This window comes from Strix uralensis, chromosome 3, assembly GCF_047716275.1.
Source record: "Strix uralensis isolate ZFMK-TIS-50842 chromosome 3, bStrUra1, whole genome shotgun sequence".
Classification (NCBI taxonomy): Eukaryota; Metazoa; Chordata; class Aves; order Strigiformes; family Strigidae; genus Strix; species Strix uralensis.
In genome coordinates, this window is record NC_133974.1 from 130,860,942 (window position 1) to 130,876,056 (window position 15,115).

Consider the following 15,115-nt stretch of genomic DNA (forward strand, 5'->3'; position numbering starts at 1 on the left):
AAAACATAAACCAGTTCATGGCACATCAGGAGGGAGAACCCAGCTTTGGGACGGGGGAAGGACACATCATCTAGCTTCTAAAATGAGCCAGGATAGGTGACAAGCAGTAAGAACTGTTAGGATCTCCAAGCAGCCAGCAGTAGAGGTTCTCATTCCCCACCTCCATTAACTTCGGTTCTGTAACAGGAGTGCCGCTCCTACCTTCTCTGGAAAGCAAGGAGACCTAAAAACAGAGGAAGATAATTCACTGGAGCATGGGAGTGTGCAACTGAGCAAACCCAGTGATTCCAGAGCAAAGGGCCCAGATTGAAAAACTACTGTTCCCAGCTCTTCACCCTGTCTCAGCAGAAGGAAAGATTTACCTGATGAGGAAAGAAGTATTTGCAATAAGGAGAAAGGGCAGAGACCAACACTACTAAAGTAAGGGTGGATGTGGGCCACCTACCTTACACTTTCAGCAACATGAGAAATGCCCTGCCAAACTCCTCCTGCCTTAATTTCACATGGGATAGCAAACAATCCGGGTTACATCGCTGTTCCTACCAGCAAGTTGTCACACCTTTCAGGAAGTCGTCCTTCTCCCATTATCTGTCCATGTCGTCCCATTAGAATTTATTATCACACACTCTCCGATGCACTTTCTTTCTCTGCCATTCACCTTTTTCACTTCACTCCTCAAAACAGCAATACTGACAAGACTACCTTGAAATGGCAATAAATCGATGAAAGACAGCAGCCAGCACTAAATCTGAACTAAATTACTTCATCTTCAGAAAGCTTCTTCCTCACTTAGTCTTACTTTGATCCAAATTATTAATAGGGCTAGTTTAAGATTTTCCACTCAAAACTGAGATTTTTATGGAAAACATGCATTTGATTACATTAAGTTTTGCCTGACGACCATTCTCTTAAGTGGTTCAGTTTTCGGGCTGTCATCATCATACTGATAATATCACCCAATTGGTTTTTCTGAAGAGAAAACAAGTTGTGATCAGCTGTAGTTCCATACATTGCTGGGTGAGGACTCTGCATCTTGTGATTGTGTGCTCGGCATCTCAAACACTACATACAGCCATACGAAAGCTTTTGTCAAGTTTCACCACAGCTGTTTTCCAGTCCATCTCACTGAGACACTCTGCAAAAACTGATGGGCATAAAAGTAAAATAAAATGTAGTAAGTTACACTAAAACAGAAAATACCAGCTTCACTAGTCCTCGGGTTATTTTCTAATAAAGTCAAGTGTGTAAGGAAATTTGTCAAATTTCTTTTATTTACAAATGAAATCAAAACACAGATGACCCCATTTGCTTATCACAGCCAGTGGAATTCTCAAGAGTGCTATTATTTAGGTTTCGTAGATGCACTAAACTAAAAGCTGTCAAACTCAGTTATGTTAGAAGCGTTTTACACTGGAAGTATATTTCAACCTATCACAGACTACTTCAGAGACAAGGTTTTTAGAAATGCTTCTAAAGCAAGCACCAAACAAGGATTTATTCAATGAGTTTACAACACAGTACTTTGTTACTCAAAAATCCTTCTCCCTTCCCCTAAGATCCTTTGACAGAAAGCAGATGATTTCATTCACTGTGACTTGCAGAGAAACTCAATGAGGGCAGCATTCCAGATTGCCTTCCGGACACAACATGACATCCCCATCACCCCCAGAGGAAACACACGCCAATGTTGAAATTCCTACTGGAACATGTGCTCCCTCTTCACTTGGAAAAACCTCACAAGCCAAAGAGCCTCAGCTGCTGTGTGATACCACATGCCAAAAGAGAGATAAAGTCTTTGACATCATTCAACCTCAAACAGCAGAAACCCTTCTATGAGTAGTAGTTTTAAGTAGCAAAATTTCTTAAAACAGCAGTTACATGAACAGCTCTTGAACCGGCCCAAACTTCTTCTCGTCCCTTCTTCCCCTGTTAATCCTGTCTTTCTACGAGTACCAGCAGTACCCACTCCACCCCCCTCCATACTGGCTATGGCAAGAAAAAAAAAACATGGCACCGTAATCTTGTTCTTAGTATCTACAGGCAAAGTAATAGCATAAAATACCGTGTCCTGAAATGAAAGTATGTGCTTACATCTTGAGTTTAGCCTGGACAGTACCCAAGGGACAGAATTTATTACCTACTCTCTTTTGGAGACTTACAATACAAGCAGATTGGTGGAATGCCCTGTTTTTCCCAGGGATCTCATACAGCAAAGATCAAATGAGATGAAAAAGTTGTCTTACAGAATAAGTATCAGCAAATTTCAAAGCACCAGAAATACAAAGTGGATTAGAACATGACCCTATAAAAAGGAGGTCTGGGTTCTAATCTCTGATCTGAAAATGCCTGGGTACCTATCGTTGAACAGTACACTTAGCCTTTGTGTTCTGTCGTCTGTAAAACAGGGGATAATGCCATCTCATGGGACTGTTTTGAGGTTTAATTAATTATTGCTCGCAAAGGACTTCAACTTCCTCAGCTCTAAGGCACTATTTTAAGTATTAGTATCATCCATAATGTAGATGCTTGTAACTTATTTCCCTTAGCAGTCAATCCTAGCAAGTAAAGCCAGACTATGTTATATATGTAAAACCTGTGGTGCCACTGCACACAAACATACAAAAGATCGTGTGAATTATTTAAATTAAACCTCAGGCTCTGTGACAAAGGAATCTATTTGACTTTCCCACACAGGTAAAGTCTCCTTATCTAAATGCTGCAATAAATCTAAAGGGGAATATTCTTGTATTGAGCACTGGACAAAATTTTAAGAGCTTTCAATACTCCTGACAAACCCCTTGCCTAAAAAACAGACTTGGTAAAGATCTGTAAATACGAGTAGAGGACTCAAAATGTTTTACCCTCTGGGAGAAAGGGGCTAACAGCTCTAACCTAGCAGGAAAGTCAGTTCTGTGCAGAAGACACGGGTGGTTGTAGAACAAGCTCTTTTCTTTTGGGGCTGCCATCTTTCCCCTCCAAAAAAAGGCTTCTGGTAATAGATGGCGAAGAGGTGGGGCTGCTCCCACAGTACCTCTAATCAACCTTTGGGACTGTATTTTCACATGAAAATGACACAGTCCACCCTTACTCTGATTTCACAAAACAATCCCTTTATTCTGAGCTACTGTAATTATGTCATCTGACAATCTGATCTAGATATTTCCTTCCAGATTATGTCAGTAAGGATGTTCAAGGTATCAAGGCAATCCCTACCAGAAAGGACCTTGCTCCCCTTTGAGGCAGGACTGCAGCAGAACATGATCATCATTCAACCCAGACATCCAGGGCTCCACTACCCTCAGCAGTGCACACTGTTTCCCTTCCTCATTCAACTCCTTATGCAATTTGAACATCTAAAGTATTGTTTCTCCACAGCTCAAAATATGGGGCCAACAGAAGGAATCCTGCCCAAAGCCATTATAGAGCAAATCCCTCCACATGATTCAGGTACTCCTCTGTTTATTTACATGGATGAGTATGATATAGCATGGGTTAGAAAATTAATATTGACTCCAAACGCACTGCATCTAAAAACCTCTGTACAGAACGCTCTATTTAATAAATTCTCCCAGTTCTGCTTGTGTCTCTCAAGTTTTAGAAAAGCAAATGAGAATGTTAAACTAAAAAAAAAGCTGATATTATTCAGTATTAATTTCAGGAGAAAGTGAACTACTTTCAGTTCAGCTTTTTTGTTATGAGAGTAGTCTGCCTTCAAGACAAAAATACAACTAAAAATGCCAGCTGTGCTCTCGCACAGGAATACAACGATCAGCATACACTGAGGCTAAGCTTCTTGCTGAGAAGCAAGGCCTTAGAACCGTCCTTGGCGGAGGAGCAAGAGAATATCCCCTCTCTGCAGCAGGCTGTGGGATATAGGCATGGAAAGGACATACACACATGTACCATCTTCTCGTAGTAATCAGAAGGCTGTATAAATATCAGCAAATCACCTGTAACTTGGGTTTACTTCAGTCATTTCTAATGTAGCAACCAAGAATGAGGTTGCACTGTTATACAAGAAGGCTCACACAAATTTAATGCTAATGTGAGAAAACAGAGGAAAATTGATTAGCTAATGAACAGGTTGGCCTACTCCTTGTACCCCAGCTGTGATGTTACAGTCCAGAGAGGTGGACAAGTAGGTGGGTAAACAACTAGGTGGCTGGGCTCAGCAGCTACACAGAAAAGATGTGGTGGTCCTGGCAGCCAACAGCAAGCAGACCACAAGCCAGCAACATGCTCTGGCAGGAGAGAGCATCAACAGCGTCCTGGGCACAGCTAAGAGATCAAGGGAGGTGATTATCACCTACCTGGCACTTAGACCACATCTGGAATAACATCCAGTTTTGCGATCCCTAATAAAGAAAGACTTTGACAAACTGCAGCAAGTCCAGCAGAGGCCACAAGACTCCCAGGGACTACAGCACTTACCCTGTGGGGAGAGGCTGTAGAACCAGGGCTTGTTTGCCCTGGAGAAAGGATGGCTTTAGGGGACACCCTACAGCTCCTCCACTAGTACCCATGATGGTGTTATCGAGGAGATGGACCAGGCTCTTCACAGTGGTGCAAGGTGGGAGGAAGAGAAACAATAAGCATTAATTGAAAGAAGACAGCCTTACCTTTTCTGTTCCAAGTTCTCCTGTGGCACCTTAAATAGGAGGGGCAACACAGGGCAGGCCACAAGAGTATGAGGAAGATGAGACGGAAATGAAGGGGCTGTGTAGTTTGAACCGTCTAGCACTCAGAGTGGGGCGGAACTGAGGCCCCTCAGTTCCTACAGCTGCCTGAGGCTGAGAGAAAGGCTTCAGCAGACCCACCACAATAAACTACCTGGAGACTAGCAGGATGGAGCGAAAAGAAAGCTTCCTTCAGTCACAGCAAAGTGTGAGACACATAACATTTGTGCTGTCTTCCATTTATGAAAGTTTTATATAATAAAAAGAAGGTATTCATTTTTGAAGCTTAAAAAAAATTTAATCTCCAAAGGTCAATAGCAATGCACGATTACAAACTATATAAAGGCCAAAGAGACTACTGTGTCATTGCTGAAAGTTGGTTGTTCTGTAACCTTTAGAATGACTTTCTGTTCAACGGTGAGTAATCACGACCTTTCTCATCAAAAAAGCGAGCTCAAGTTCTTAATCCATTATGAACAACATGACTGAGAGATCTCTTCCGCCTTTATTGTTACAGTACTTATGCAGCCATAGTCAAGTGAATAGTTTCAGATGATATTCTGAAGTGTGAGGATAAAGACCAAATAGATGCTTTTGCAGATACTGTCATTGGGGAACAAAGCTGTGTTATGTACCTTCAGTTTAGTTTTCAGTTAAGGTTTTATCTGCTTGTTTGGAGAAAAACAAACACAGCCTTTTTCAGCTACTCTAAAATTCAAACAAATGCCTACTATTTCCCTCTGATAATTATACAAACCACAGTTAATTTACAATATAGTATAATGTTGAACAAAATTCAGTGACACATCTTACACTGCATCACTGCAAAATTTTTTTTAGCCCACTTGACAATTACAAAAGCAACTACTTGAACTAAAACAAGAATAAAAGGGAAGAAAATCATTCTGTGTAAACCTTGGACAACAGTACACGTGGTAACTGTAAAAATGAAGGACTACAAATCACCTTACTGCAGAGTTAGCTTTACAGAGAAAATGAGAGGCTGGAACATGACTAACACAGCTGAAATCTCTCTCCCCTACCTCGGGAGCTTAAGAGCTATGTGCCCAAGCCAAGTTATCTGTCTAGCTCTCTCTAATCAATGCAAAATGTTACACACCTCCAGAGGACAAGTCATACCATCCTAAGATATTTGTCTAAAATAAGATAGATGAATCATTCCCCCAAAGGTGCCTTATTCTCTCCTGTGACTTTAGAAGGAGCCAAAACAATTGCTTAAATAGATGCCTAGCTTTAGGCAGCCAAAGCTAGGCAAGATAAATCCTACCTGTAGAGCTAGACAACGTATCTCCTAATACTATATCTACACTTCTCAGTGCACATAAAAATTGTCATTTATGTGCCCTTTCTTCTGTACAGCAACTTAATACTTCCTTTCCGTCTAACTCATCCCCCATCTAACCTCTAATTTTATGCCTTCTGCAAACATTTTCTCTCCCATTTCTCATGGCTTCTGTTGCTTTAGGGTTGCTCTGGGTTTTACAGTTGTGGAAATATCAGTTTAGACTACACTAACTGAAAGGAATTTTTAACACTTCAGGAAACATTCACTGCATTGTAAGTTTACTTTATGAAATAAGATAACTTCTGAACTTCCTCTGCATAAAAAAAAAAAAGGCGCTGTGAAGTTTTTCATTATGCATGTTAATTAACTTATTCTATCAAAAATTCACCTCATTCCCCCAATGTAATAAATTATGAAATCATTAGAAATACTACATTTTACCAGAAGGCCAGTACACTACAAAATGTAATCTGTGTAGCAATGAGTACTTGAGGGTGTTACAAAAAGCTTAGTGTCAGTCACACCTCTTTTCTAAACACTCAGTATGAAAATGTGGGCAGAGAAATACAGAAGGCGCAGGAGAGTGCAGGAATGGGGCTTTTTTAAGCACTTACGACTGTGTTCACCACTGGCTTGATGTGCTGTTCTTCAATTCAACCAGAAGTAGAGATGAAAAGACAATTTCTGAAGTCAAATGAAAACAAAACCAGCAAACAGTGTAAGGCCTTACAAATACTTCAAAATCACCATGTAAGTTAACTACAAAAATTAACTCATGTGGAACATTTTATGATTATAAGTGATCAGAACATTGGCAGCTGTTGTCATCCAGTGAATACTAGGAAAAAGTCATTATATGAGAGCACAGAATAAATATCTTCCCTGATAAGTATGAAAAAGGGAAGGAACAGATGCACATCTGCTGAAAACTAGAAATTTTACTCAAGTTACTGGTGTCTGAAGATGTGGGCTAACATTTTTGTTTCTACGGGGGAAAAAAGTACAAATATTAAAGAACATCTTCCTTATTATGCAAATACTTTAAAAATTATTTTAAACTAAGAAGGCTGTAATTTTGCATCACATCAAGCTATGTGATTTGATGTTAAAAATGTTGTTAAGCAGTTTAAGTGTAAGAAGTGACCTACTTTAGTATGACAGCAGTCCAATGTGAGCACCTGCAGACTTGCAACTATATTAGAAATACATAAGAGAACAGTACAGTGTTCTCATGCTACTACCTGGCTGGTTGCACAGTATTTCCTCAAGTATTCCTGCCATTAGACATGCACAAAACAGCCAAAGTAACCTTCCTTTTCACAGTCCTGAGATTCTGGAGTAAAGTATTTCAAAAATGCCTTCTGCTGGTCCTATTGCATAGCTGCTGTCCTGACACGAAGAACAGTTTGATTAACCAAAAGCAAATTTGCCTGGGTTGTGCACAGCTTCCTCCTCATAAGCAGACACATAAATACACCCCATATGTAAGAGTGCATGAGCAGAACATGGGAAAGGCTGACATTCTTAAGTGTGTTAGTAGTCACCTATGCAAAAAGAGAACCCTTTCTTTTAAAAAAAGTGCCCAAGTTCAGATTAGAATGAGAAATACAGTATCTGTTTTCCTCTATTTTGAGGAAGGTAGCAGAAAGTACTGATTTAAGCACATCTTCTGAATTTGCAGCAGAGATTCTAATCTATAGTTTAGATTTAGCTGATTTCACTGAAAAAAGTACTATTGTAAGTGAAGGAACAGAACAAGATCGCTTTGTTTACTACGTTCTCCAAAACTTCCGATGTGTAGCGCTCTCTCCTACTACCTCACTTGTGTGCACAGGAACACAAAGGCGAAACATGATTATTTTTTTCAGATCTCAATCAACTTCCTCAACAGTGACCAAATTGAGCTAATCACTGAAATGGAATAGCTGAATGATCCGAGTCACAGAAAACACACACTCTGCTTCTGGAAAAGCCTATTGTCAGAAGTTGCCTGAGCTTCTCACAGCAAAGACTGTGCCAGTTCTGCAGTGGTTATTGCCATTATGGAGAAAGTTGACTTCATTTACAGTTTCAGCAACAAACATTTATTTCTTTTATATTTCTTACTGATATAAAGTATGTTATCAGATTATCATTAAATTTCCATCATAAACTAAGCTTATTTTTTAAACGTAAGGTGGAATTTAAATTGTAAAAATCACCTAAATTTAAAAACATAAACACTCCAAGAAGTAAAGAGGGAGAGGTAAAAAACACAATCCACCACATAAAACATTTTACATTAAAAAACAAAAGCAAAACACATGCACACAGTGGAGTAAAGGCAGGGGAAGATGGACAGAGTTCTGATGCTTATCTCCCAGGGAGCTCAGATGAACAAACCTTATCCCTGAGATACGTTCTTCTCATCAAGGGCATTCCAAAGATGACAAATGAATAGCCTGTCCTATGGAAAAGGGCAGGGAAGTCAAGCCTACAATAAAGGACAAAGTGGGATAGGAACTGAATCACACCGGCAAGAGAAAACAAAAGGAATCTACAAAACATACCCTGCAGTAGTCCTTTGATAAAGCTCTTAATATGTACATTTCAAAAGCTATTTTACTTCTTTTCACTCACAGTTAAAAGAACAGATGAGAATTGCTACATATTCCTGCTTCTCCAAAATGCTCTTTGTTGAGTAACAGAAGACTTACCTCTATATTCATAAGCACAGGCTCCTTAACAAAGCCTGTGGAAGCCACAAAAATGAGACTGACAACAGTTTTCCACATATTGAGCTTATTAAGATTCTGATTCAGCAAAAGCAAACAGACAGAAATAAATTCAGGAAAGCAGTTATTCACACTGCCATTAATGAAAACAGCCCCACAAATAACGTTCAACAAATCAAATTCTCTCCCTGTAAAATCATCAATCCAATAAAACACATTTAAAGGCCTATTCTAAAACCTGAGTGGGATAAAATATTTTCAGTTTTACTGTTAGTGAGATTTTATTTTTTTTATTCCATTTTAAGGAAAGCATAAACTACTGTGAACACTTATCTAGGAAGAACAACCCTGCTCTCGGAAGAGCTGAAAACTAAACGTTCATCAACTTGAGTTGAAGTAACTCCACTAATAACATAGAGATGTACTTTTTTGTACTCTTTTCCAATAGCCTACAAATAAACAAATTGTGGGAATATGGCTGGGCAAGCTTGAACAATGCCCTAATAAATATTTATAAAGCATCTGTGCTGCAATATAACCAGAGTCTAGCAGAAGCTAACTATACAGCTGCATTTACCCATCATACACCTTGAAATCTGTTCTCTTTTAAACCCTACATTGACAGTAGAGGTGTTTAATGTATAGATTACTACATTAATGAAGCAAAAAGAAAATCACTTACCAGCATGCTATCAGACAGGTAACTTTTTTTACTCAAGAAGTATGAAAAGCACAGATGAATCTAGGAGAAACAACTTAGTACAAAGAAATCCTACGCGAATCTCAAGTTATAATTAAAGCAAACAAATAAATATAATGTTAAACTTGATCTGGTTGTTCAATACATATTAACCGTGTCTCAGACCTACATTTCATTTTTCATACAACTTTTTACGTTTACAAGTAGCAGTTTTCCTCCATAAATCTACTAATGTTTCTATTATTTAAGCACGCACTTGAGCTGCACAGTATGAAACAGTATCTAAATAATGCAGAACAGCCACTATTCATACTTATAAAACACAATTTTTCCATGAATTGCCTTTGCTAAGTTCCCAAACTAAAATAGAAAACTGTACCTCATTAACACTGGCAAAGTTCCATGCCCTCCCACTTTCCAAAACTTAAAACTACTAATATGGAAAGAAAAAACATAATAAAACAAGATTAATATTTAGCTTTATAGCAAAAAATGTTGCAGGTCACCAAAAAAAAAAAAAAAGCTTTAAAGCCTGAACTATATTTCACTTTAACAGTGAAAATTCAAAACAAGATATTCCTTACAGACAGCTGTATGGCAGCACCAGGAGTAAGCCATTTCATACCTGCTAACACCTCAAAACATCTTCCCATGCTGGAATCTGCCCCTCCCTTCCGTACCTACTTTCTCTTCTTTATGTAGCTTTAAACTATGCTTATGAAACAGGAAAATGAACAAAGTGCTTAGGGCACATACAAGTGTATCTGATTCTGTCCTAAAGTAAGACAGATCCTATTACCTAACTGTGATGCAGGTACAAGTTTGAAATGTTAGGTTGGGACCAAGAGGGGAACGTGTTTGAGCCACGCAGAATACGCAGCATTACTGGCTCCTCGCACTGAGCCACTTCAGACACCTGCCCAAACAATCTGCCAGCATCTAGGGAAACCCACCTTTATAAATAAAATTTCTTGCGTTTCCCCCAGGCAACACACCTCCATCCTGGCCTTTTGCTTTCAATTTGCTACCAAAAAGGTACCTACAGACAAACTTGGTTCAGTTCAATTGCTTTCCCATTTTCATACCCCAATAGAATAGGAAAGGAAAGAACAGGAAGAAATAAAAGCAGCAAGCTCTTAAAATAGGACATAAAAAATGCACCACACTAAGACAGCAGGACATCGTGTTTCTAATAGCCAATTTAATTAACCTCACCCTCCAATAACTGAAGTCTTCAACTTCAAACCAAACTGCTATTCCACTAAGGAGTACTTTTCTTACACTTAGACGCAGCATAAAATGAATGTTGTTTTCATTACTACTTTTTAATGAAGCTGTGAGTGACATGTGCTGAACACCAGAAACGAGATTATTACCAATCTGAAAGCAGGTACATTAACAAAACAGACCCAAGAAACTTAATTTTACTGTGCTCTCCCTAGTTCCCCACAACAATTTATTTCATTTTACTATTTCATCTTCCTATTTTTTTTTTAAAACATACTTCTCTCTCCTAGGACTGAGTAACCTTTAAACGGATCTCCAGCACAAGTGAAATGGGAACACACCTGACTGACTATTCAAGAGAAAAACTGAACTATAATTTACAGAGCACTGTCTAATGCACAAAGCAAACAAACTGGGGAAAGAATGAAAAAATGCCACTATTTATTTTGTGGTTACCTTCTGATAAATATAAAGGGGAACGTTGAAATCTACAAGTTGGAAGGTGACTTACAACTGGACGGGTATTACCAAGGAAAAATAAAATGTTTCCACAGTTTGGTCTGAAACATTCTGGCTTTCTATGTTTTGCAGTTTTCAAGAAGGTGAGGAAAACCCTCACCAAGTCACGTATCACTTAGCCAAACCAGCCAGCAAGACTACAAATGGAAACCACACAGAATGTTCTGACCAGGCCACTCTTCCAATGACATGTGACAACTCCTGTAAAATCAGAGTGTGTTAATAGAAGAAAAGTCAATGTCAGCAAGTTTTCCCTCAAACAGAGTTTTCACGTGCTTAACAACTTTCCACGGAAGCAAACCTGCTGAGTCCTCCAGCACCCACAAAGTGCTTCCAGTAGCCCTACTCAGGCTAGGACAGGCAGATCCTTCCAGGCCCCAGAGGGGCTGGATTCAGAAGCTACCACAGCTGAGCACTCACCTCAGCCCCTGAGCATCCATGGAGAACTTGATCTTAAAACTACCAAAAATAAACACTGGAATTATTTTCATGACATTCTCCTCAGACTAGTTTTGTTCTAAAAAGGAACAACTATTTATTTTGTTTGGGTTTGGTTTGGTTTTTTTGTTCCCTCCCCACAAAAGATTGGGTTTTCATGTATTCCAGAAGGGTAGTCTCTACATAAGCATGCATATAACTATATATACCCCCTGCCCCCAATCTATAATATATATATATATTTTTTTTTTTTTTTTTTTTTTTACACACTGTATAAAGGGGGTTTATATTTCTATTTTATAAATATTTTTAATATAAGTGTCATTTATAGTTATATATATTTTATATATCCATATGGATAGACACTATTTACAGGTAAGACACAGGCAGATATAAGATCTGTTGTATTTTTTCTTCTCCCCCCTAGAATTAAGCATTCGTAGTCCAGCAGGACAACATACTTTTTGTCTAACTTAGGGGGGTAGGGCAGGAAATCAAACCAAGACTTCTTAAAATTTATTTTTAGATCCTTTTTTCTTATGTGTAGCATGAATTTCATTGTTAAAGAAAGTCTCTATGAGATAGACTGACATTAAGGATAAAAAAAATTGCATCAACATATACTCTGGAGTCTTTTGTTGTTGTTAAAGTATTATGGACAGTTGTGTCATGGAAGAGTTGGCATTTTTGATTGTATACACATAGCACAGAGGTGAATGTCAGTCCAATATATGGGTTTACTTAAAAATAAGTAAATACCAAGAATGTAAGACTTCTGTCTCACTGACTAGCCTTTACTATGCACACAGTATTAATCTGAAGCACATTTGTATGGTTAGAGATTTTACTTTCCTTAAGCCATAAGCAAAGAAATAGCATAAGAAAGGATTTTTAGACAAAGCCTTAGTGACTGCAGAACACTAGTCATGTAGGAAGCAGCAAGGAGCAGAGCTGAACTGTGGTCCAAACTTTTACCAGATCTCCACCCACCTGCCCTTGTGTAGGCAACTACACAGAGCTGTGTGATACACAGTGTTAGAAGAGCTCACAATTAACTGAAAAATTATTCAGATTTATATCTTGAAATGTTAAAAAAGAAAAAAAAGGAAAAAAGATTGAGAGTCCTAAAATGGTTCAGCTTTATTTCCACAGCCAGTTAATATGTTTCTTTTCAGACCACCTGATTGTCTTTTTACCCCTCCACAAAATAAAACCAGGTCTACATGGGAGCTATTAAGGCACAGCTGTGGAAAATATTTCCCTGTCACTGAGCTAAACAGCCTCCCCAACCTCATTCTGCCCATTTGCCTCTGGGTACATTGCATGGTTGGATGTCTGTCCACCTGTGAGTCCTCCCTTAGAGGCTCATTCTCTCTTTAAAGAGAATATTTACTCTCTTTGGAAACAATAATCTACCATTTCACTGTACTTTGAGTCCCTCTGAACCAAAGATATGGTATTTGTGCATATCGGTCCTTGGGAATAAGGCCTGCATAATAAATTCCTGAAAATTATGTTCCAATTAGTAGCCTATCTGCAATCCTTGTTGCTATTTTGGGGTAAATGATCCCCAGCCTTCTTGCTACCCAAATACACAGCTTGCATTTTGGTTCTATCAATTAACTGGTTCATTTACTGTCACTCTCAACTAACTAAAGTTCCAAAAGATAATTGTATTTTTCTACTTACGCATCGTAAGTTGCACTATATACAACATGCAAAGTAGTATATACAAACTAAGCAGAGACAGACAGCCTACTGAATTTTTAAATGGTCAGTGCAGGATTTGTTTAGCAACTGCCTGCAGTGCTTTCAGAATAGCCAGTTACGGTTTTTGTTTTGTTTTCCTAATGGAATAATAAAATCTTGCCCTTGCGCTTATGAACTTTTTAAAAATTCAGTCCCTCACTAATGCAGGCATTTGACACAGCTGCCATCCTCCCTTGCCTGTGCACTACAGCCCTGCCAAACGCTTTCATCTCTTCCCTGCCTTCCCTCACAAGCACCTTCTCTTTGCCTTTGTTGCTGCTTCTGACTCACAGGTTGCCTTTTCCAAGTGACCCTTCAGCACTAACTTGCCTTTTCTTCAAAAGGGAGCCTGGCAAACTTAGATTCCTACAAGGCTAATGGGAAAGGGCCAGCGATCTACCGGTTGTTGGTATTCAAGTTATTCATGTCTCAGTTCTCCTGTCACAGAAGTGCAAGGGAGACTTTCTTTTGCTTTAAAAGAAACTGTCAGTTATGTCACAACCTATGGAAATCCAAATCACTTCATCTTTGCTGGCAGGAATACAACTGTATGGGTATGAAAGGGAAAAAAATCTCTCTTCCAAATGAAAGCGACTTTTCCTTATCACAATACTAATGCTGTTTACCTCAGGATAAAGAATGAAGCACAAACTATGCATTACACCATGAAACTAAATACTGCTCTGTCCAACCACAGAAAGCTGCTTCTTGCCCCAAGTGACTGCAGCCTCTGGACTGTAAGCTGACTGCTGGCCTAAGTGTGAACGTTCCCCTTGCCTGTAGTTGAGACCTGTGTGATGCTGCCATGCATACACTGAGTCTCACTCTGTATCATGTCACTAATAACAGTGTGATATACAACAGCAAAATCTAGGGATTTAACAGCCTCAAATACAATCTAAGCTCCCATCATCTCATTTATGTAGTTCTTTAATAAAATTAACGTAAAAATGCTTTTTAAGGGGAAGTCAATACCTTGGGTGGTCATGCAAATATTCAAACTTCAGGCAAGTACAGTTTCACTCTCTCTCACATTGAAGTAAAATATCCATGGATAATGGAACACCACCAAGATAAGAAAAAGTCCATCTAATACTTCGTATCTAGACTAAAACTGCCCTAAAAGATTTTGTATTAATACAGTTATTTAAGTCATTCAACAGCCCCACTCAATGTTAGGTTTTGACATATCACAGATCTCATTCTACAGCAAATCAAATGAAACTACTTCTTTTCCCTGAAGATGTCTTGCTCAAGAGGGGATTTTATTCTGTAGTCTGTAAGTGCCCTAGAATTGATATGTATATGTTAATGGAACAGTATATAAAGTCACCTCAAAGGCAATTGGTTTAAAATTGTAAACCCCTACAGATGGGACGTAGGGTGACAAGTTAATTTAAAATTAGATTCCTAGATGTAGTGCACACCTGATAATTGAGAGAAGTGGGAGGAGGGAGAAGAAGGTTACTGCTCTATATTTGAAAAGGTGAATCCCTCCTTCATTAGAGGAGGAGAGGAAGGAAATCCAGAACCATACTGCAGTGGAGATCGAGCTGCCAATTGCAAGGATTTCCAAACAGCTGCTGGGGTTGGGGATGGATGTATTGGTGTTTATGCCTTTTCACTATGGGTGAAATCCAATCAACTTCTGCAAAGCTGTCAGGCAGTTGTTGGGGGAGTAGAGAAGGACCACTGAACACCAAGTCTCAAACAGGCTGGCTTGTGCTTTTTCACCATCTTCTCCCTCTCCCGTGGAGAAACAGCAGCAGAAATCCACAGAGGCAGT

At 39.0% G+C, this 15,115-nt stretch overlaps 1 protein-coding gene across 17 annotated transcripts in view; it reads right to left on the reverse strand.

Annotated features, from left to right (window-relative positions):
• PLCB4 (phospholipase C beta 4) overlaps positions 1-15,115 on the reverse strand; it is a 216,932-nt gene that overhangs the window by 158,532 nt on the left and 43,285 nt on the right. For 5 of the 17 annotated variants that reach the window (XM_074864405.1, XM_074864401.1, XM_074864404.1 and 2 more), the window contains one exon: positions 6,597-6,666. The exons of the other annotated variants lie outside the window; for them this stretch is intronic. The gene's annotated coding sequence lies outside the window, so the exon portion shown is untranslated. The remainder of the gene's footprint in view (positions 1-6,596; positions 6,667-15,115) is intronic. 17 annotated transcript variants of the gene reach the window in all.